This window comes from Cololabis saira, chromosome 17 (assembly GCF_033807715.1).
Source record: "Cololabis saira isolate AMF1-May2022 chromosome 17, fColSai1.1, whole genome shotgun sequence".
NCBI classification, from domain to species: domain Eukaryota; kingdom Metazoa; phylum Chordata; class Actinopteri; order Beloniformes; family Belonidae; genus Cololabis; species Cololabis saira.
Window position 1 is genome coordinate 15,248,132 of NC_084603.1, and position 22,560 is coordinate 15,270,691.

The following is a 22,560-nucleotide window of genomic DNA, read 5'->3' on the forward strand; positions in this document are numbered from 1 at the left end:
TTTTTTTCCAAATCTGTGTGGACACAAATATTGTTGTCTGTCCACAGAGTAATCCTCACAGACGACCTATCCTGTCCACACAGGATCCTGTGGTCCTGTACTGTCTGTTGCACAATAACCATTATGATGTAATGGTCAAACACAGTCTTCAACAGGCTCTGTGGCGCAATGGATAGCGCGTTGGACTTCTAGTTGAGCACTTGAGATGTAATTCAAAGGTTGTGGGTTCAAGTCCCACCAGAGTCGTCCTTTAGTAACTCCAGGGTTTGAATACATGATAATCTCCATTCTGGTAGTTGTACCTCTTATCTAAAGGTTAGTTGACATTGCAGCATTTCACACAATAAACGCAGCCCAAAAGGCTGGATGGTACAATTGATAGCATGTTGCATGTCTAGTTGAGCTTGAGATGGAGTTTAAAGGTTGTGTGTTCCAGTCCCACCCAACTAACACTTGTAGATTGCCAAATATTTAATCCCAGTCCGTTGTTGATTTTTTTTTCCAAGTTTGTGAGGACACAAATATTGTTGTCTGTCCACAGAGTAGTCCTCACAGACGACCTATCCTGTCCACACAGGAACCTGTGGTCTCTGTACTGGCTGTTGCACAGTAAACATCATAATGTAATGGTCAAACACAGTCTTCAACAGGCTCTGTGACGCAATGCATAGCGCATTGGACTCCTAGTTGAAAAGTTGCGATGTAATTCTAAAGGTTCTAGTTGAGCACTTGAGATGTAATTCAAAGGTTGTGGGTTCGAGTCCCACCAGAGTCGTCCTTTAGTAACTCCAGGGTTTGAAGACATGATTATCTCCATTCTGGTACTTGTACCTCTTCTCTAAAGGTTAGTTGACATTGCAGCATTTCACACAAACACAGCCTAAAAGGCTGGATGGTACAATTGATAGCATGTTGGATGTCCAGTTGAGCATGAGATCAAGTTTAAAGGTTTTGTGTTCCAGTCCCACCCAACTAACACTTGTGGATTGCCAAATATTTAATCCCAGTCCGTTGTTGATATTTTTTTCCAAGTCTGTGTGGACACAAATATTGTTGTCTGTCCACATAGTAATCCTCACAGACGACCTATCCTGTCCACACAGGATCCTGTGGTTTCTGTACTGGCTGTTGCACAGTAAACATTATGATGTAATGGTCAAACACAGTCTTCAACAGGCTCTGTGGCGCAATGGATAGCGCATTGGACTTCTAGTTGAGCACATGAGATGTAATTCAAAGGTTGTGGGTTCCAGTCCCACCAGAGTCGTCCTTTAGTAACTCCAGGGTTTAAAAAATATGATAATCTCCATTCTGGTAGTTGTACTTCTTATCTAAAGGTTAGTTGACATTGCTGCATTTCACACAATAAACGCAGCCCAAAAGGCTGGATGTTACAATTGATAGCATGTTGCATGTCTAGTTGAGCATGAGATGGAGTTTAAAGGTTGTGTGTTCCAGTCCCACCCAACTAACACTTGTAGATTGCCAAATATTTAATCCCAGTCCGTTGTTGATATTTTTTTCCAAGTCTGTGTGGACACAAATATTGTTGTCTGTCCACATAGTAATCCTCACAGACGACCTATCCTGTCCACACAGGATCCTGTGGTGTCTGTACTGTCTGTTGCACAATAAACATTATGATGTAATGGTCAAACACAGTCTTCAACAGGCTCTGTGGTGCAATGGATAGCGCATTGGACTCCTAGTTGAAAAGTTGCGATGTAATTCTAAAGGTTCTAGTTGAGCTCTTGAGATGTAATTCAAAGGTTGTGAGTTCGAGTCCCACCAGAGTTGTCCTTTAGTAACTCCAGCGTTTGAAGACATGATAATCTCCATTCTGTTAGTTGTACCTCTTATCTAAAGGTTAGTTGACATTGCAGCATTTCATACAATAAACGCAGCCCAAAAGGCTGGATGGTACAATTGATAGCATGTTGCATGTCTAGTTGAGCATGAGATGGAGTTTAAAGGTTGTGTGTTCCAGTCCCACCCAACTAACAATTGTAGATTGCCAAATATTTAATCCCAGTCCGATGTGGATTTTTTTCCAAGTCTGTGTGGACACAAATATTGTTGTCTGTCCACAGAGTAATCCTCACAGACGACCTATCCTGTCCACACAGGATCCTGTGGTTTCTGTACTGGCTGTTGCACAGTAAACATTATGATGTAATGGTCAAACACAGTCTTCAACAGGCTCTGTGGCGCAATGGATAGCGCATTGGACTCCTAGTTGGAAAGTTGCAATGTAATTCTAAAGGTTCTAGTTGAGCACTTGAGATGTAATTCAAAGGTTGTGGGTTCGAGTCCCACCAGAGTCTTCCTTTAGTAACTCCAGGGTTTGAAGACATGATAATCTCCATTCTGGTACTTGTACCTCTTATCTAAAGGTTAGTTGACATTGCAGCATTTCACACAATAAACGCAGCCCAAAAGGCTGGATGGTACAATTGATAGCATGTTGCATGTCTAGTTGAGCTTGAGATGGAGTTTAAAGGTTGTGTGTTCCAGTCCCACCCAACTAACACTTGTAGATTGCCAAATATTTAATCCCAGTCCGTTGTTGATTTTTTTTTCCAAGTTTGTGAGGACACAAATGTTGTTGTCTGTCCACAGAGTAGTCCTCACAGACGACCTATCCTGTCCACACAGGAACCTGTGGTCTCTGTACTGTCTGTTGCACAATAAACATTATGATGTAATGGTCAAACACAGTCTTCAACAGGCTCTGTGGCGCAATGGATAGCGCGTTGGACTTCTAGTTGAGCACTTGAGATGTAATTCAAAGGTCGTGGGTTTGAGTCCCACCAGAGTCATCCTTTAGTAACTCCAGGGTTTGAATACATGATAATCTCCATTCTGGTAGTTGTACCTCTTATCTAAAGGTTAGTTGACATTGCAGCATTTCACACAATAAACGCAGCCCAAAAGGCTGGATGGTACAATTGATAGCATGTTGCATGTCTAGTTGAGCTTGAGATGGAGTTTAAAGGTTGTGTGTTCCAGTCCCACCCAACTAACACTTGTAGATTGCCAAATATTTAATCCCAGTCCGTTGTTGATTTTTTTTTCCAAGTTTGTGAGGACACAAATATTGTTGTCTGTCCACAGAGTAGTCCTGACAGACGACCTATCCTGTCCACACAGGAACCTGTGGTCTCTGTACTGGCTGTTGCACAGTAAACATCATGATGTAATGGTCAAACACAGTCTTCAACAGGCTCTGTGGCGCAATGCATAGCGCATTGGACTCCTAGTTGAAAAGTTGCGATGTAATTCTGAAGGTTCTAGTTGAGCACTTGAGATGTAATTCAAAGGTTGTGGGTTCGAGTCCCACCAGAGTCGTCCTTTAGTAACTCCAGGGTTTGAAGACATGATTATCTCCATTCTGGTACTTGTACCTCTTCTCTAAAGGTTAGTTGACATTGCAGCATTTCACACAAACACAGCCTAAAAGGCTGGATGGTACAATTGATAGCATGTTGGATGTCCAGTTGAGCATGAGATCAAGTTTAAAGGTTTTGTGTTCCAGCCCCACCCAACTAACACTTGTAGATTGCCAAATATTTAATCCCAGTCCGTTGTTGATATTTTTTTCCAAGTCTGTGTGGACACAAATATTGTTGTCTGTCCACATAGTAATCCTCACAGACGACCTATCCTGTCCACACAGGATCCTGTGGTTTCTGTACTGGCTGTTGCACAGTAAACATTATGATGTAATGGTCAAACACAGTCTTCAACAGGCTCTGTGGCGCAATGGATAGCGCATTGGACTTCTAGTTGAGCACATGAGATGTAATTCAAAGGTTGTGGGTTCGAGTCCCACCAGAGTCGTCCTTTAGTAACTCCAGGGTTTAAAAAATATGATAATCTCCATTCTGGTAGTTGTACTTCTTATCTAAAGGTTAGTTGACATTGCTGCATTTCACACAATAAACGCAGCCCAAAAGGCTGGATGGTACAATTGATAGCATGTTGCATGTCTAGTTGAGCTTGAGATGGAGTTTAAAGGTTGTGTGTTCCAGTCCCACCCAACTAACACTTGTAGATTGCCAAATATTTAATCCCAGTCCGTTGTTGATATTTTTTTCCAAGTCTGTGTGGACACAAATATTGTTGTCTGTCCACATAGTAATCCTCACAGACGACCTATCCTGTCCACACAGGATCCTGTGGTGTCTGTACTGTCTGTTGCACAATAAACATTATGATGTAATGGTCAAACACAGTCTTCAACAGGCTCTGTGGTGCAATGGATAGCGCATTGGACTCCTAGTTGAAAAGTTGCGATGTAATTCTAAAGGTTCTAGTTGAGCTCTTGAGATGTAATTCAAAGGTTGTGAGTTCGAGTCCCACCAGAGTTGTCCTTTAGTAACTCCAGCGTTTGAAGACATGATAATCTCCATTCTGTTAGTTGTACCTCTTATCTAAAGGTTAGTTGACATTGCAGCATTTCATACAATAAACGCAGCCCAAAAGGCTGGATGGTACAATTGATAGCATGTTGCATGTCTAGTTGAGCATGAGATGGAGTTTAAAGGTTGTGTGTTCCAGTCCCACCCAACTAACAATTGTAGATTGCCAAATATTTAATCCCAGTCCGATGTGGATTTTTTTCCAAGTCTGTGTGGACACAAATATTGTTGTCTGTCCACAGAGTAATCCTCACAGACGACCTATCCTGTCCACACAGGATCCTGTGGTTTCTGTACTGGCTGTTGCACAGTAAACATTATGATGTAATGGTCAAACACAGTCTTCAACAGGCTCTGTGGCGCAATGGATAGCGCATTGGACTCCTAGTTGGAAAGTTGCAATGTAATTCTAAAGGTTCTAGTTGAGCACTTGAGATGTAATTCAAAGGTTGTGGGTTCGAGTCCCACCAGAGTCTTCCTTTAGTAACTCCAGGGTTTGAAGACATGATAATCTCCATTCTGGTACTTGTACCTCTTATCTAAAGGTTAGTTGACATTGCAGCATTTCACACAATAAACGCAGCCCAAAAGGCTGGATGGTACAATTGATAGCATGTTGCATGTCTAGTTGAGCTTGAGATGGAGTTTAAAGGTTGTGTGTTCCAGTCCCACCCAACTAACACTTGTAGATTGCCAAATATTTAATCCCAGTCCGTTGTTGATTTTTTTTTCCAAGTTTGTGAGGACACAAATGTTGTTGTCTGTCCACAGAGTAGTCCTCACAGACGACCTATCCTGTCCACACAGGAACCTGTGGTCTCTGTACTGTCTGTTGCACAATAAACATTATGATGTAATGGTCAAACACAGTCTTCAACAGGCTCTGTGGCGCAATGGATAGCGCGTTGGACTTCTAGTTGAGCACTTGAGATGTAATTCAAAGGTCGTGGGTTTGAGTCCCACCAGAGTCATCCTTTAGTAACTCCAGGGTTTGAATACATGATAATCTCCATTCTGGTAGTTGTACCTCTTATCTAAAGGTTAGTTGACATTGCAGCATTTCACACAATAAACGCAGCCCAAAAGGCTGGATGGTACAATTGATAGCATGTTGCATGTCTAGTTGAGCTTGAGATGGAGTTTAAAGGTTGTGTGTTCCAGTCCCACCCAACTAACACTTGTAGATTGCCAAATATTTAATCCCAGTCCGTTGTTGATTTTTTTTTCCAAGTTTGTGAGGACACAAATATTGTTGTCTGTCCACAGAGTAGTCCTCACAGACGACCTATCCTGTCCACACAGGAACCTGTGGTCTCTGTACTGGCTGTTGCACAGTAAACATCATGATGTAATGGTCAAACACAGTCTTCAACAGGCTCTGTGGCGCAATGCATAGCGCATTGGACTCCTAGTTGAAAAGTTGCGATGTAATTCTGAAGGTTCTAGTTGAGCACTTGAGATGTAATTCAAAGGTTGTGGGTTCGAGTCCCACCAGAGTCGTCCTTTAGTAACTCCAGGGTTTGAAGACATGATTATCTCCATTCTGGTACTTGTACCTCTTCTCTAAAGGTTAGTTGACATTGCAGCATTTCACACAAACACAGCCTAAAAGGCTGGATGGTACAATTGATAGCATGTTGGATGTCCAGTTGAGCATGAGATCAAGTTTAAAGGTTTTGTGTTCCAGCCCCACCCAACTAACACTTGTAGATTGCCAAATATTTCATCCCAGTCCGTTGTTGATATTTTTTTCCAAGTCTGTGTGGACACAAATATTGTTGTCTGTCCACATAGTAATCCTCACAGACGACCTATCCTGTCCACACAGGATCCTGTGGTTTCTGTACTGGCTGTTGCACAGTAAACATTATGATGTAATGGTCAAACACAGTCTTCAACAGGCTCTGTGGCGCAATGGATAGCGCATTGGACTTCTAGTTGAGCACATGAGATGTAATTCAAAGGTTGTGGGTTCGAGTCCCACCAGAGTCGTCCTTTAGTAACTCCAGGGTTTAAAAAATATGATAATCTCCATTCTGGTAGTTGTACTTCTTATCTAAAGGTTAGTTGACATTGCTGCATTTCACACAATAAACGCAGCCCAAAAGGCTGGATGGTACAATTGATAGCATGTTGCATGTCTAGTTGAGCATGAGATGGAGTTTAAAGGTTGTGTGTTCCAGTCCCACCCAACTAACACTTGTAGATTGCCAAATATTTAATCCCAGTCCGTTGTTGATATTTTTTTCCAAGTCTGTGTGGACACAAATATTGTTGTCTGTCCACATAGTAATCCTCACAGACGACCTATCCTGTCCACACAGGATCCTGTGGTGTCTGTACTGTCTGTTGCACAATAAACATTATGATGTAATGGTCAAACACAGTCTTCAACAGGCTCTGTGGCGCAATGGATAGCGCATTGGACTCCTAGTTGAAAAGTTGCGATGTAATTCTAAAGGTTCTAGTTGAGCTCTTGAGATGTACTTCAAAGGTTGTGAGTTCGAGTCCCACCAGAGTCGTCCTTTAGTAACTCCAGCGTTTGAAGACATGATAATCTCCATTCTGTTAGTTGTACCTCTTATCTAAAGGTTAGTTGACATTGCAGCATTTCATACAATAAACGCAGCCCAAAAGGCTGGATGGTACAATTGATAGCATGTTGCATGTCTAGTTGAGCATGAGATGGAGTTTAAAGGTTGTGTGTTCCAGTCCCACCCAACTAACAATTGTAGATTGCCAAATATTTAATCCCAGTCCGATGTGGATTTTTTTCCAAGTCTGTGTGGACACAAATATTGTTGTCTGTCCACAGAGAAATCCTCACAGACGACCTATCCTCTTCACACAGGAACCTGTGGTGTCTGTACTGTCTGTTGCACAATAAATGTTATGATGTATAACCTTATAAGGTTAGCATGAATCAATCTTTTTTATGATGTAAAATTGTATGTATTTATTTACTTTTATTTATTTATTTAATTTTAGTTGTTAAATTTCTGGAAAAGAAAAAAAGTAAAATCATACATTAGAGAAACTATTCAGTTTGTGGCAAAATATTTGTACTCGTATGAAACTGAAGATGCATAATGCAAACCTGACATTTACTTTTATTTCAGTTTGTGGAAAATGGTTGGCCTGGCTTTCTCTTTAAAACTTAAACAGTTATAAAGCATTACAAACTGTAACAATAGGGCAAATGCACAGCATTGTTTTGTATTTTGTGTCTTTCAAATAAAATAAAATTTTTTTCCAGTCATATGTTCCTCATTCAAGGTTGTTAAAAAAATACTGCTATAATATCGTATCGCATTTTGAACATTCTGGATTAATCGCGTAATTTTGGAGCAATTTATGCCATTCCTTCGGCAATTAATACGGCCCGAACCGTAACGTGCACCCAGGTGTGTTATACATCAAAATGTGCGTCTCCATCCTGCGACAACACGCATTACTTTTCTCTTTCAAAAGCATTACCGTGGCGACACTAGACGCCAAAAAGCGCTCCCCCCCTTCATCTGATTGGTCCATATTTGATAGTTCCCCAAAAGTCACCAAATTTGGCATGCAAGCCAGGCCTGGCGATAAATTTGATATTTCATGGTTTGCATTAATGGGCGACGGCTCAACAGCGCCCCCTAGAATACTTTTCTCTGACAAAACTTTTGAATGGTTTGACATAAAGCGTCGTGTCATCAGATTCGGTTTTGAGCCCTTACCATAATTTGTGAACATTAGCCCTGCCCCTTCTTCTGATAGGTTGTCCGATTTTCTGCTATAACTTTTGAATGGTTTGACATAGAGAGTCGTGGGTGGTGTCATCTGACTCTGTATTGAGTCCTTGAGCTTCATTGGCTTGAATTAGCCCCGCCCCTTCTTCTGATTGGTTTTCCCCATTTTCTGCTATAACTTTTGAATGGTTTGACATAGGAAGTCGTAGGTGGTGTTTATTTCTGATATGCTTATGGGGGGCGGTGGCTATGAGTGCGAGGGCCTGTTCATCGCTGCTCGCAGCTTTAACTTTATTTGTTATTTACTGTATAATTATGTCCTGTTGCTTTTAATGTTGATGTAAAGCACTTTGAATTGTGCTATATAATAACCTTGCCTTGTCCAGGTCGAGGCGCTGTAGGAGTAGTTTGAGTTTGATGTCACAGACGTTTCTTTGCTCCAGGTCCAATCTTTTCTTCTGCTCCATCAAATCAGTTTTCTCTTTTCTCTTTTCAGTTTTCTCTCAAGCAAGTTGATGAAATGAATGAGTATGAGTGCGTGAAGAAGCAGAGTGGTGTTTTTCTCCAGGTGGAGGCGCTGTAGGAGCAGGAAAGTAGAGTTGTTTTTTAATGTAAAACGACAGAAAAGCAGTCATAAAGGGATAAAAAACGTCGTGTTGCCGCTGGTGTGTTGTGACGGTGGTTGTTCCAAGAGTAGAGGGAGTGTAAAAAGACTGAGTCTCGCTGTTTTACTCAGGCTGCACTGCAGCGTCTATTCACAGGCGCGATCCCACTACTGAGCGGCACGGGGGCTTTGACCTGCTCCGTTTCCGACCTGGGCCGATGCACCCCTCCTTAGACGACCTGGTGGTCCCGGGCTTCCCCAGGAGCACCATATCGATACCGAACTTAGTGCGGACACCCGATCGGCATAGTCCACTGCAGCTCAGAGCTCCTGAGCTCAAACGATCCGCCAGCCTCAGCCCCCCAGTAGCTTGGATTACAGGCGCGCGCCACCGCACCCGGCGAGGAGGGGAAGATTGATAGGAGTTTTATCTCTGAACAAGATGACGACACACCAGGTAATAGGTAATAAGTATATATATATATATATATATATATATATATATATATATATATATATATATATATATATATATATATATATATATATATATATCCATCCATCCATTATTTATACCCGCTTTATCCTTTTCAGGTGAGAGGCAGCAATCATCGATTAACCTAGTATGCATGTTTTTGGACTGTGGGAGGAAGCTGGAGTACCCGGAGAGAATCCTCGCAAGCACGGGGAGAACTTGCAAACTCCAATATATATATATATATATATATATATATATATATATATATATATATATATATATATATATATATATATATATATATATATATATTACATAATTATAACTATCCCTCTTTTATAGGTCTTTTATCCCTGAACAAGATGACGACACACCGTCTAATAGTTTTTTTTATTTGACATTTGCAAAAAGTACAATGATTACATATCTTCATATATCTTCACATTATGCAATGTCAAATTGAACTATAAAATATAAAGAATATAAAACAAATAAAATACAAAACAAAAAGCACAACACATTATAACCAGCCAGGGGGGATGACATTATAACAAAAAGCCAAAACATTTACATACATTTATGGTTTTGATTGCTTTTGAATTTGTAGAAAACTTAATATAGTCCAGATACTGATTGAATTCACAATGAAAAGTAAAAAAAGAGGGGTTTTTGTGTAAGAATTTGGATTTGTGGATGTGGAATTTTGCAAGGATAATCAACTAATTAATACTACTGTAAATGTTTCTTTTGGCTTTGTTCTAATCGTTACATGGTCAAAAACACCAAACAACACATCCTTCCAAAATAATTTGAAATCAGTTTCAATGCTTTCAGGCACAAAATTACACACATCACTCCAAAAAGTTTGAACAATGGGGCACAGCCAGAATAAATGAGTCATTGTTTCCGAATTTGCAGAACAAAAAGTGCATTTTGAATCTATATTTCTTTTGAATCTTTTTACAATGTGATCATTTGTAGGATAGAATTTATGAATTAACTAATAAATAATTAACTAATTCACCGTCTAATAGTGACATCTGCTGGTGAAGATGGAGAGTTACAGTAAAATCCCATGATATAGTAGAGCATAAAACGGTTTTATTTGCCTTTAAAGCCCAGCAGAAACTGCTTCCTAAGAGCTCTCCATGTTCACCAGCAGATGTCACTATTACCTGGTGTGTCGTCATCTTGTTCAGAGATAAAACTCCTATAAATCCTCCTCCCATCGCCGGGTGCGGTGGCGCACGCCTGTAATCCAAGCTACTGGGGGGCTGAGGCTGGCGGATCGTTTGAGCTCAGGAGCTCTGAGCTGCAGTGGACTATGCCGATCGGGTGTCCGCACTAAGTTCGGTATCGATATGGTGCTCCTGGGGAAGCCCGGGACCACCAGGTCGTCTAAGGAGGGGTGCATCGGCCCAGGTCGGAAACGGAGCAGGTCAAAGCCCCCGTGCAGCTCAGTAGTGGGATCGCGCCTGTGAATAGACGCTGCAGTGCAGCCTGAGTAAAACAGCGAAACTCAGTCTTTTTACACTCCCTCTACTCTTATATTAACTACCGTCACAACACACCAGCTCCAACACCACATCTTTTATCTCTTTATGGCTGCTTTTCTGTCATTTTACATTAAAAAACAACCCTACTTTCCTGCTCCTACAGCGCCTCCAACTGGACAAGGCAAGGCAAGTTTATTTATATAGCACAATTCAACACAAGGTAAACACTAGATAGAGATAGATATGTGTTTATTGTCCCCGTGGGGAAATTAGTTTGCAGCAAAAGACACGCATTTGACAAATAGCATAAAAACAGGGACACAGAACAGTAACACAGACATGGAGCATCCACTTGTACATGGTATTGCCCAGCCAGCTGGGGTGCTATTTCCTAGCAATATTTAAAAGTTTAATGGCTTGGGGTATAAAGGACTTGTTTGACCTGTTTTTAGTGAACAAGTGGGGGCAATAACGCCGAGCTGATGGCAACAGTTTAAAGCTGGAGGTAAATGGGTTCCTCTCATCAGCCACAATGACATTTGTCTTGTTTGTTACCCGTCTCTGTATCAGCTTTGGAGGCTGTGGTTCCTAACAGTTTGCTGGCTGTTGTTTCTGTCCTCCTAACAGACCTCTTTTGTGCCTCAGAGGCATTCCCAAACCAGCAGATGATGCAGAAGGTCAAAAACTTCCTTACCGGCAAGACGCCACCTTTTTTCTCCACTGGAAGTCGACTAAGGCTAGTACTCTAGTACTCGGTGGCTCAACGATACCAAGTCTTTTCTGAAGCTGGAAAAGATCAGATATTCATTGAAGATATTCATTGTATAATAAGTGGCTTCCCTTTCTTACATTCTTCCACTCTCTCCAGTCCCTGACCCCCCTCCCCCCTATCTTTTCTCTTTCTTCTTCCTTTTTAGTTATTAGGGCCCGAGCACTGAAAGTGCGAGGACCCTATTGTATCTGTGATGTTTATTATTAGGGCCCGAGCACTGAAAGTGCGAGGACCCTATTGTATCTGTGATGTTTATTATTAGGGCCCGAGCACTGAAAGTGCGAGGACCCTATTGTATCTGTGATGTTTATTATTATTATTATTATTATTCTCGCCGTAAATAAATTGCCTTTTTGGAGGCCTTAAAATGCTCGAAAACTCACCAAATTTTGCACACGCTTCCAGAGTCGCGTAAAATTACGTATTTTATGGGCGACAGGCATGGGTCCACAAGAATGGGCTCTATAGCGCCACCTATTTTATGTTTTTTGACGAGCCCCACAATATGGTTTGACTTACAGCAATGACCTTTATGTGTGTATTATATTAGACAAAGAGCTACAAAAAAGTCTTTTGGACCCATGGTCTAAGTTACACAGGAAGTCCGGCATTTTGAACAGAAAATGTCATTTTTCATGAATTCTGATCATTTCTAGGCCTCGTACTTTAACGAACTCCTCCTAGAGATTTTATCGAATTGGCTCACAACTTGGTTTGTACAATCTAGACACATGGCCGACGCTAAATTGCGAAGCTTTTAAGTTTCTGCCAGAGGGCGTGACCGTAGTGATCCGGCGAAGTTTGAGGTCATTTTTAAGCTTCGCCATCAAACATCAATTGGCTGTAATTCAGCAATACATGATTTGATGTGGTTGAAAACGTATGTGCATGATTGTAGGCTGAGCCTGAAGACATCTATGGTGGAATATTCAGGATCGGTTGTAGCGCCACCTGTTGGCACCAGGAATTGTCATGTCTTCTAGTTTGCATCTGTGCTCCAAACGAGATCAGTTTCTTGATCTCAAAGTTGGTCAGATAATAGGTAAGACATTGACGATGACTGACAGAGAAAACTGTAAGTTCTTATCAAAGGGCGTCGCTGTCAGAGGTTGTCAAATTTCGGTGTCTCGCCATGAACATAAAAGTTGTTGTAACTTAAACATAATTGGTCAGAATCAACCCAAAATCAATTCATGTAATCAGGCTTCCATTCTGAACAAGTGGATATGACAATCTTGGATGAACTCCATAGCGCCACCTTTTGGTCAGGTATACATTTTTCATCAAATTATGTGCTGTAATGGCTGTTTCGTTCATCCAATCTTAAAGCAATTGACACATATGATTGTCAGTATGTTCCTTGTTGACCGTGTCGCGTATCGTGGTCGTAATTTGAAAGGAATTGGCATTTTTATGTCACTCTGTATTTCTGGTAAAATATTAATTAAAAATCTGAGATTTTATGTAAGGAAAATTAAATGGCAGTTTCAGATAGCTTACAACAGGACTAAAAAATCATACACTGGAACATATTATTTTTGAACAACTCCGTCACTCTAAAAATTAAAAAAATGAACTAATAACATAAAAAGCTATGTCTTTGTCACAAAATGTCAAAATTGTCATCCGACTTCATAGATATGTTGTTTACTATAATGAGAAAATATCATGTGATTTCTATAAAAGTATGTGTAATTCTGGATTTCTAATGAATATTTTTGTGTGATCAGGCTGTGTCTCAGTCAGATCCTGAGAGAGGAGAGGGGAGGGGCTGAGCTCCCGCAGTGGGGGAGGGGAGGGGGGGGGGGGGGGGGGGGGGGGGGCGATCTTCAGCGCGGCCGCCATCTTGGGGAGGGTGCCGATCGATGCGCCCGCCATCTTGGACAGGGCATCATTTGCTTAGTGCATAGTTTCTATGGACTGCAATCATCCTTAACTCCCAGACTTTTTACCCGATTTTCACACAGTTTGGTTTGTACAAACGGCAGAGATGTAGTTATGATACAGGATGCTGTCACACGTTAAAAATACGTACATTTATTCTGAAAGACTTTGTATTATGCTCTTTTACAAAGACATATGTTTTTTGTATAAATTGTATAAGGAAATAAGTTTGATTGTTTATTTGAATTTATTTTAAGAGGAGAGGGGTGTGTTGTTGTATTTATATATATTTATTTATTTAGTTGAGAGTGAGAGTGACCTCATGCAAATATCTGAGATTAATTCGAATATCTGCTCAACAAACCACTTGCTCAGAAGTTGTTGTCTGTGTTTTGAAATATGTATACACTGTTGACATCCCACTTGCATTGGTTGTCGCTGTCTTGCCTGTCTCACTCACTGTTTTTTTTTTTTGTTTGAGTCATTTTTCTTTCTTTTCTTTTATTATCATAGCCTGTAATTCCTGTATATAATCGAATTGAATCAATGTATTTTACAATTAGCTGTGATGTACAATAATTGTCATTAAAACCGATAATATTCCTATTTGTTTTAATTGAAATGAGAGAAAAACATTTAATTTTATTAAAATAGAAAAATAATATTTATAGCTTATAGGCTATAAAAATAATGTTCATTAAAGCAGTATATAAATACCATGTTATAGCTATCTGTTTCTGGTTATTTTCATATAAAAGTACGTTTTTCAATGTTTATAATTATTCACAAGTATGCAGTGTTATAACTACATCTCTGACGTTCACCCTGCCAACACAGGAAAGATGAAATCCCATGAAAATCTGCAGGGTCTGCTCGCCCCCACCCTAACAGAGTCCCCCCGTGTCATGTGGTTTCTGTGAGGCCGTTTAGATTTGTGCATTTTCTTTACGTCACCAAAATGCACACCACCCCTCGGTCTCCTCCGCTGCTGAAACCACGCCCACCACCAGCTCAGTCCGCTCCAGCTGCAGCCAGTGTTTAGCAGCCGTGGCTGCTGAACAGTGAGGGAGAGTTAAGATGAGGTTTTGCATGGACATTAACCCTTATAAAAGGATCAGATCCCACAGCACGGACCCGGTAACTGACAGGAGTCAGCGGTAAGTTCAGGTTTTTTTTATGTCATTTATATTTATATGATCTTTGCATGGGCTAAGTATTTAGCTTAGCTCCGGAGCCGCATACGGACCGGACCGTCGAGGAACTCCGGGCTCGGAGATCCGAACCCGGGGGTCCGAACCCGGAGGTCCGAACCCGGAGGTCCGAACCCGGGGGTCCGAACCCGGGGGCTCCAGGGGGCCGGTGTTGTGCCGGATTCAGCCCCCCTGCCGTGAAAAGCCCCCCCCTCGTCATACTTTCCCACAATCACAGTCACAGATAACAAAAATCGGGTAAATGGTTATTGATGTCATTAATTAATAGCCAGCTTATTGTGTTGTCTTCCATAATATTTGTAAATATATACTTAGGAGTTTATATTCAATGATAAGTAGACCAAGAAAAAAAACACACTGACACTTCAATATATTTATATATACACACTCACATGAACACATACTTAGGAGTTTATATTATATGTATTTACAAATGTTATGGTTGGTTTGCGCGCGCAGGTCCCGCGGGGGGAGGGGCTGATGTTCAGCGCGGCCGCCATCTTGGTCGAGGCGCCGCATTGACTGCCTGAGAACGTCGGGCGTGGCCGCCATCTTGGATCGGTATCACTTTCACTCTAGTGCGTTCACTTCTATTGTGGAAGGAGGTGTCTGCATAAGTAAAATAACTATAACTTGCTTAATTTTCAACCGATTTTCACGCGGTTTGCTTTGTTACAAACGGCAGACATGTAGCTACGATACAGGATGCTTGATGTACGTTAAATATGGAAGCTTTCATGCTAAAATACGTTCTGCAGGTAGTCACACTTCAGGTATACACACACACACATATATATATATATATATATATATATATATATATATATATATATATATATATATATATATATATATATATATATACATGCACACACACACACACACACACACACACACACAATATACACAATGCAAAATACAGTATAGCATATTAATGAATGTATTAATATATTTGAATAACAGACATAACAAACTTTAAAACAAAAACATAACGGAAAAAAAAGAAAAATTTGGAAGGAGTGTGTGTGTGTGTGAGGAATTGTATATTAGTGTTATAAATTAAATTATATAATAATGCAATCGCTATGATATATAATTTTACAATATAATACAGTCAAAAATATATGAAATGAAGCAACATACAATATAATAATACAATATGCTATATTACTGGGTACGCTAATATGATATAACAACATGTAATATAATATGGTATAAAAGATTAATATAGTATCATACATTCTGGACCATGAGATACAGCTGTACTGTATGATCGTCGTTCATTTGAGTGATCTGATTATAACTACTATCCTCTCATCTGTACCGCCATGATTGTCTCTGTATGTGTGTTTCCTTCCTTCCTTCCTTCCTTCCTTCCTTCCTTCCTTCCTTCCTTCCTTCCTTCCTTCCTTCCTTCCTTCCTTCCTTCCTTCCTTCCTTCCTTCCTTCCTTCTGACGAAAGGAGGGCCTTTTTGCCCCCCTAAACGGCCCAAAAAGTCACCAAATCTTGCACACAAGCCAGGCCTGGCGAAGAATGTGATATTTAATGGTTTGCATTAATGGGTGTGGTAAAATGGCTCAACAGCGCCCCCTTGAAAACTTTGTGCCTCAAGCCCCACAATACGGTTTGACGTACATGCACGAAAATCGGTACACACCTGTATCATGGCGCAACTTAAACAAAAGTCTCTTGGGGTCATGCCCGAAACCGAACAGGATGTCGGCCATTTTCAATTAATCGTGTCATTTTGGCCTAATTTATGCCATTCCTTCGGCAATTAATACGGCCCGAACCGTAATGTGCACCCAGATGTGTTATACATCAAAATGTGCGTCTACATATTGCGACTACCCGCATTACTTTTCTCTTTCAAAAGTGTTACTGTGACGCACTATACGCCAAAAAGCGCCTTCCCATCATCTGATTGGTCCATATTTGATAGTTCTCCAAAAGTCACCATATTTTGCATGCAAGCCAGGCCTGGCGATAAATTTGATATTTCATGGTTTGCATTAATGGGCGTGGCCTAACGGCTCAACAGCGCCCCCTAGAATACTTTTCTCTGCCATAACTTTTGAAAGGTTTGAAATAAAGAGTTGTGGGTGGTGTCATGGGACTCAGTATTGAGTCCATGACCATTAATTGGTGAACATTAGCCCCGCCCCTTCTTCTGATTGGTTGTCCCTATTTTCTGCTATAACTTTTGAATGGTTTGACATAGAGAGTTGTGGGTGGTGTCATCGGATGCTGTATTGTGTCCTTGACCTTCTTTGGCCTGAATTAGCCCTGCCCCTTCTTCTGATTGGTTGTCCCGATTTTCTGCTATAACTTTTGAATGGTTTGACAAAGAGAGTCGTCATTTCTGATATGCTTATGGGGGGCGGTGGCCATGAGTGCGAGGGCCCGTTCATCGCTGCTTGCAGCTTTAATTATTATTATTATTCTCGCCGTAAATGAATTGCCTTTTTGGAGGCCTTAAAATGCTGGAAAACTCACCAAATTTTGCACATGCTTCCAGAGTCGCGTAAAATTACGTATTTTATGGGCGACAGGCATGGGTCCACAAGAATGGGCTCTATAGCGCCACCTATTTTATGTTTTTTGACGAGCCCCACAATATGGTTTGACTTACAGCAATGACCTTTATGTGTCTATTATATCAGACAAAGCCCTACAAAAAAGTCTCTTGGACCCATGCTCTAAGTTACACAGGAAGTCCGGCATTTTGAACAGAAAATGTCATTAGGGCCCGAGCACTGAAAGTGCGAGGACCCTATTGTATCTGTGATGTTTATTATTATTATTATTATTCTCGCCGTAAATAAATTGCCTTTTTGGAGGCCTTAAAATGCTGGAAAACTCACCAAATTTTGCACACGCTTCCAGAGTCGCGTAAAATTACGTATTTTATGGGCGACAGGCATGGGTCCACAAGAATGGGCTCTATAGCGCCACCTATTTTATGTTTTTTGACGAGCCCCACAATATGGTTTGACTTACAGCAATGACCTTTATGTGTGTATTATATTAGACAAAGAGCTACAAAAAAGTCTTTTGGACCCATGGTCTAAGTTACACAGGAAGTCCGGCATTTTGAACAGAAAATGTCATTTTTCATGAATTCTGATCATTTCTAGGCCTCGTACTTTAACGAACTCCTCCTAGAGATTTTATCGAATTGGCTCACAACTTGGTTTGTACAATCTAGACACATGGCCGACGCTAAATTGCGAAGCTTTTAAGTTTCTGCCAGAGGGCGTGACCGTAGTGATCCGGCGAAGTTTGAGGTCATTTTTAAGCTTCGCCATCAAACATCAATTGGCTGTAATTCAGCAATACATGATTTGATGTGGTCGAAAACGTATGTGCATGATTGTAGGTTGAGCCTGAACCCATCTATGGTGGAATATTCAGGATCGGTTGTAGCGCCACCTGTTGGCACCAGGAATTGTCATGTCTTGTAGTATGCATCTGTGCTCCAAGCAAGATCAGTTTATTGATCTCAAAGTTGGTCAGATAATAGGTAAGGCATTGACGATGACTGACAGAGAAAACTGTAAGTTCTTATCAAAGGGCGTCGCTGTCAGAGGTTGTCAAATTTCGGTGTCTCGCCATGAACATAAAAGTTGTTGTAACTTAAACATAATTGATCAGAATCAACCCAAAATCAATACATGTAATCAGGCTTCCATTCTGAACAAGTGGATATGACAATCTTGGATGAACTCCATAGCGCCACCTTTTGGTCAGGTATACATTTTTCATCAAATTATGTGCTTTAGTTGCTGTTTGGTTTATCCAATCTTAAGCAAATTGACACATTTGATTGGCAGTAGGTCCCTTGTTGACCGTGTCGCGTATCGTGGTCGTAATTTGAAAGGAATTGGCATTTTTATGTCACTCTGTATTTCTGGTAAAATATTAATTAAAAATCAGAGATTTTGTGTAAGGAAAATTAAATGGCAGTTTCAGATAGCTTACAACAGGACTAAAAAATCATACACTGGAACATATTATTTTCGGAGAACTTCGTCACTCTAAAAATTAAAAACATTAACTAATAACATAAAAAGCTATGTCTTTGTCACAAAATGTCAAAATTGACATCCGACTTCATAGATATGTTGTTTACTGTAATGTGAAAATATTGTGTGAATTTCAATAAAGTCCTTCAAATACGTGATTTTAAATGAATATTTATGTCGAATGAATCATTGCCACCCTGTCTCAGACTGTCACACACGTGAACGCGCAAAATGCAGCTCTGAGTTGGGGAAGAGAAAGGGGAGGGGGCGCGCTCCTGCGCGGTTCACGCAGGAGGACGGGGGGGCGGGGCGCTTATGCGCGCGCACCTCCCTGTGCATCAGTGTTGAGACGCAGTTAGTTTTGCGGCAACTAATACTCTAACCAGGCCAGGACTGGCCATAGGGAGAACCGGGAGTATTCCCGATGCGCCGGTCTAGGATGCCGCCTGCGTCTCTCTCTCTTTTTTTCTTTTTTTTTTTTTTTTTTTTACACAGGCGGCTGGTGCGCCGCAGCGCCGGCTATTTGACTTTTTTTCTAAGTTAGAGAGTCAGGCCAGGCGAATCAGAGGCCACCCAGGCCAGTAGCTTGTGAGTTGGGCAAGATAGTTGGTTTGTTTCAAATTAACACCCGCCCCAACAGTATCACCGAACAGACAGCGCGCCGTCGCCGCGCGTGCGTGTGCGTGTGCGTGTGCGCGAGTGGACCGGGAGACGAGTCCAGAGGCAAATAATGCACACCCAGCCGGGTAAAAAAGAAAAAGAGGAAAGGCGGCACCGAGAGGGAGAGAGAAAAAAAAGGCGCTGGAGGAAGACACGGCCAAATGTCAGCAAAGATGCGTCCGCACGTAAGTTGCAGTTCACTTTCAGGCTACACAGTGCAAATATGTAGCCTATAAGCCCTGGCCTTTAAATGAAAATAAGGATTGAGATTTTAAAATTATTGATTTATAAGACACTTTATTATAATCAGTACTGGAGTTGAGGGGGGATGAGGGGGGGATGGCATCCCCCCCTGAAATAAAAACGGTCCAAATCATCCCCCCAGTAAAACTGCCGACATGCAGCTCGCTTTTTTTTATTTCTCTACCGACACAGAGACCACTTAAATAAAACCACACTGATTTTGAGTCAAACCCGTCTTTTTAAATTCAATTTTTATACAGAAAATAATTACAGTGCATGTATTACACCTTATTTCACAGCAGCTTTGCAATTGTATTATATTATTATCGGCTTTCAGCCGAGATCTGGTCGGGACCGCGCAGCGCCGCGGAGGAGGTGCATTCAGGGACCGGTCGGAATTCTAAATTTGACCGATTATCCTCCTGGTGCGTTCAGGGACAACTGGAATTTACTGTATTTGGCGAGAATTGCTTCATTTGCTTAAACATTATTTAAAGGTGACCTATTATGGCATTTAATGTATATTTTAAACAGGCATTGAATGTCTTAAAAAAAAGCTTTTGAATGTTTTTTCTACATAAATGAGAAATTCAGCCTCTGGGCCATGTCTTTATTTTTACCGTTTCTAACCTTCTCTATGAGGGATTCTGAGGGGAGGGGGGGCTATGTTAACGAGGCTCTGTGCTGATTGGCTGCCTGAATGACGTGTAGCAGGGGAGCTTTAAGCCTGAATCACAGTTGTGGGTCAATGATGTATAAGGCCTTTGAGTTATTTATCTCAAAATTAATAGATTTCCTTAACAAAATTTATATTTTGATAAGTATCAGTAATTAAATTAACTTTTCAAGAAAGACTCATATGTCCTTTCATTTTTGAAAACCATTTTGAAATACATTTTATCTATAATGGAAGTGTCACCCTCATAAAGCCATTTATGCATACTATACCAATGATTTATATTTGAACCAAAACTGATAGACATTAAATTTTGAATTTGTTACAAAATTGCCATTCGTTGGTTACCATGACGGGTGGTCGGCCCAAATGATGAGAAACAGCAGACAGTTAAGATTTGAGACAAATTTAAAGACAAATATTAAAGAATCAGCATAACTATGTCATTGTATGTTCCTATGTTTTTCATAATAGGTCTTCTTTAAAGAGGGATAACCTTCATTTATAGTTAGAAGGAGAACCATGAACATTTTCAATATGTTTTGCAAGACGTGGAACCACATTTATAAAGAAATCATTGAATTTATTAGCAATTTGTGTATGCTCTGTTATCTTATGCACCATCCTGAAATGTAGACTGGGCTGGAATAGATGATTTTTTTTCTTGTTGAGTGATTCTTTCAATATTATCCATAGATCATTTATTTATTTCTAATAAGGTGGTTGTATTTATTCCTATAATTTTTGTATGTAGCACAATTTAAAGGACTAGGACTTTGTAAATGCCTTTTATAAAGCTTGTTTTTCTTTAAAGCGTATTTCCTAAGTTCTATAGTAAACCATGGTTTGTTAAGGTTTGTTATCTTCCTTTATCGGTACACACCTGTATCATAGCACAACTTAAAGAAAAGTCTCCTGGCGCCATGGCCGAAACCCAACAGGAAGTCGGCCAGTTTGAATTAATCATGTAATTTTGGCGCAATTTATGCCATCCCTTCAGCCGCTTCTTCGCCCGAACCGTAACGTGCACCCAGGTGTGTTATACATCAAAATGTGCGTCTCCATCCTGCAATAACGTGCATAACTTTTCTCAGTCAAAAGCGTTACCGTGGCGATGATAGACGCCAAAAAGCGCGCCCCCACTTCATCTGATTGGTCCATACAGATAAAACTTCGTGCCTCAAGTCCCACAATACGCTTTGACGTACATGAACAAAAATCGGTACACACCTGTATCATGTCGCAACTTAAAGAAAAGCCAGGCCTGTCGATACATTTGATATTTCATGGTTTGCATTAATGGGCGTGGCCTAACGGCTCAACAGCGCCCACTAGAATACTTTTCTCTGCCATAACTTTTGAAAGGTTTGACATAAAGAGTCGTGGGTGGCGTCATGGGACTCGGTATTGAGTCCTTGACCATAATTGGTGAAAATTAGCCCCGCCCCTTCTTCTGATTGGTTGTCCCGATTTTCTGCTATAACTTTTGAATGGTTTGACATAGAGAGTCATGGGTGGTGTCATCAGATTCTGTATGGAGTCCTTGACCTTCATTGGCCTGAATTAGCCCCGCCCCTTCTTCTGATTGGTTGTCCCGATTTTCTGCTATAACTTTTGAATGGTTTGACATAGAGAGTCGTGGGTGGTGTCATCACATTCTGTATGGAGTCCTTGACCTTCATTGGCCTGAATTAGCCCCGCCCCTTCTTCTGATTGGTTGTCCCTTTTTTCTGCTATAACTTTTCAATGGTTTGACATAGGAAGTCGTGGATGGTGTCATTTTTGATATGCTTATGGGGGGCGGTGGCCGTGAGTGCGAGGGCCCGTTCATCGCTGCTTGCAGCTTTAATTTTTTATGAATTCTGATCATTTCCAGGCCTCGTACTTTAACGAACTCCTCCCAGAGATTTTATCAGATTGGCTCACAACTTGATTTGTACAATCTAGACACATGGCCGACGCTAAATTGCGAAGCTTTTAAGTTTTCAGCAGAGGGCTTGACCGTAGTGATTCGGCGAAGTTTGAGGTCATTTTTAAGCCTCGCCATCAAACATCAATTGGCTGTAATTCAGCAATACATGATTTGATGTGGTTGAAAACGTATGTGCATGATTGTAGGCTGAGCCTGAAGACATCTATGGTGGAATATTCAGGATCGGTTGTAGCGCCACCTGTTGGCACCAGGAATTGTCATGTCTTGTAGTATGCATCTGTGCTCCAAGCGAGATGAGTGTATCGATCTCAAAGCTGGTCACTTTAATAGGTAAGACATTGACGATGACTGACAGAGAAAACTGTACGTTTTGATCGAAGGGCGTCGCTGTCAGAGGTTGTCATTTTTCGATGTCTCGCCATGAA

The 22,560-nt window shown here is 41.0% G+C and overlaps 11 non-coding genes across 11 annotated transcripts; all 11 read left to right on the plus strand.

Moving 5' to 3' along the window:
* The first annotated feature begins 154 nt into the window (after nucleotides 1-154).
* trnar-ucu (transfer RNA arginine (anticodon UCU)) lies at nucleotides 155-246 on the plus strand. The gene is given in 2 exon segments: nucleotides 155-191; nucleotides 211-246. It is a non-coding gene; the product is annotated as a tRNA-Arg (tRNA).
* Nucleotides 247-1,175: 929 nt separating this feature from the next.
* Nucleotides 1,176-1,267, plus strand: trnar-ucu (transfer RNA arginine (anticodon UCU)). The gene is given in 2 exon segments: nucleotides 1,176-1,212; nucleotides 1,232-1,267. It is a non-coding gene; the product is annotated as a tRNA-Arg (tRNA).
* Nucleotides 1,268-2,198: 931 nt separating this feature from the next.
* trnar-ccu (transfer RNA arginine (anticodon CCU)) lies at nucleotides 2,199-2,324 on the plus strand. Its single transcript has 2 exons — nucleotides 2,199-2,235; nucleotides 2,289-2,324. It is a non-coding gene; the product is annotated as a tRNA-Arg (tRNA).
* Nucleotides 2,325-2,727: 403 nt separating this feature from the next.
* Nucleotides 2,728-2,819, plus strand: trnar-ucu (transfer RNA arginine (anticodon UCU)). Its single transcript is given in 2 exon segments — nucleotides 2,728-2,764; nucleotides 2,784-2,819. It is a non-coding gene; the product is annotated as a tRNA-Arg (tRNA).
* Nucleotides 2,820-3,222: 403 nt separating this feature from the next.
* trnar-ccu (transfer RNA arginine (anticodon CCU)) lies at nucleotides 3,223-3,348 on the plus strand. The gene is made up of 2 exons: nucleotides 3,223-3,259; nucleotides 3,313-3,348. It is a non-coding gene; the product is annotated as a tRNA-Arg (tRNA).
* Nucleotides 3,349-3,748: 400 nt separating this feature from the next.
* On the plus strand, nucleotides 3,749-3,840 carry trnar-ucu (transfer RNA arginine (anticodon UCU)). The gene is given in 2 exon segments: nucleotides 3,749-3,785; nucleotides 3,805-3,840. It is a non-coding gene; the product is annotated as a tRNA-Arg (tRNA).
* Nucleotides 3,841-4,771: 931 nt separating this feature from the next.
* On the plus strand, nucleotides 4,772-4,897 carry trnar-ccu (transfer RNA arginine (anticodon CCU)). Its single transcript has 2 exons — nucleotides 4,772-4,808; nucleotides 4,862-4,897. It is a non-coding gene; the product is annotated as a tRNA-Arg (tRNA).
* A 403-nt stretch (nucleotides 4,898-5,300) lies between these two features.
* Nucleotides 5,301-5,392, plus strand: trnar-ucu (transfer RNA arginine (anticodon UCU)). The gene is given in 2 exon segments: nucleotides 5,301-5,337; nucleotides 5,357-5,392. It is a non-coding gene; the product is annotated as a tRNA-Arg (tRNA).
* Nucleotides 5,393-5,795: 403 nt separating this feature from the next.
* trnar-ccu (transfer RNA arginine (anticodon CCU)) lies at nucleotides 5,796-5,921 on the plus strand. Its single transcript has 2 exons — nucleotides 5,796-5,832; nucleotides 5,886-5,921. It is a non-coding gene; the product is annotated as a tRNA-Arg (tRNA).
* Nucleotides 5,922-6,321: 400 nt separating this feature from the next.
* trnar-ucu (transfer RNA arginine (anticodon UCU)) lies at nucleotides 6,322-6,413 on the plus strand. Its single transcript is given in 2 exon segments — nucleotides 6,322-6,358; nucleotides 6,378-6,413. It is a non-coding gene; the product is annotated as a tRNA-Arg (tRNA).
* A 404-nt stretch (nucleotides 6,414-6,817) lies between these two features.
* Nucleotides 6,818-6,943, plus strand: trnar-ccu (transfer RNA arginine (anticodon CCU)). The gene is made up of 2 exons: nucleotides 6,818-6,854; nucleotides 6,908-6,943. It is a non-coding gene; the product is annotated as a tRNA-Arg (tRNA).
* Nucleotides 6,944-22,560: the final 15,617 nt, after the last annotated feature.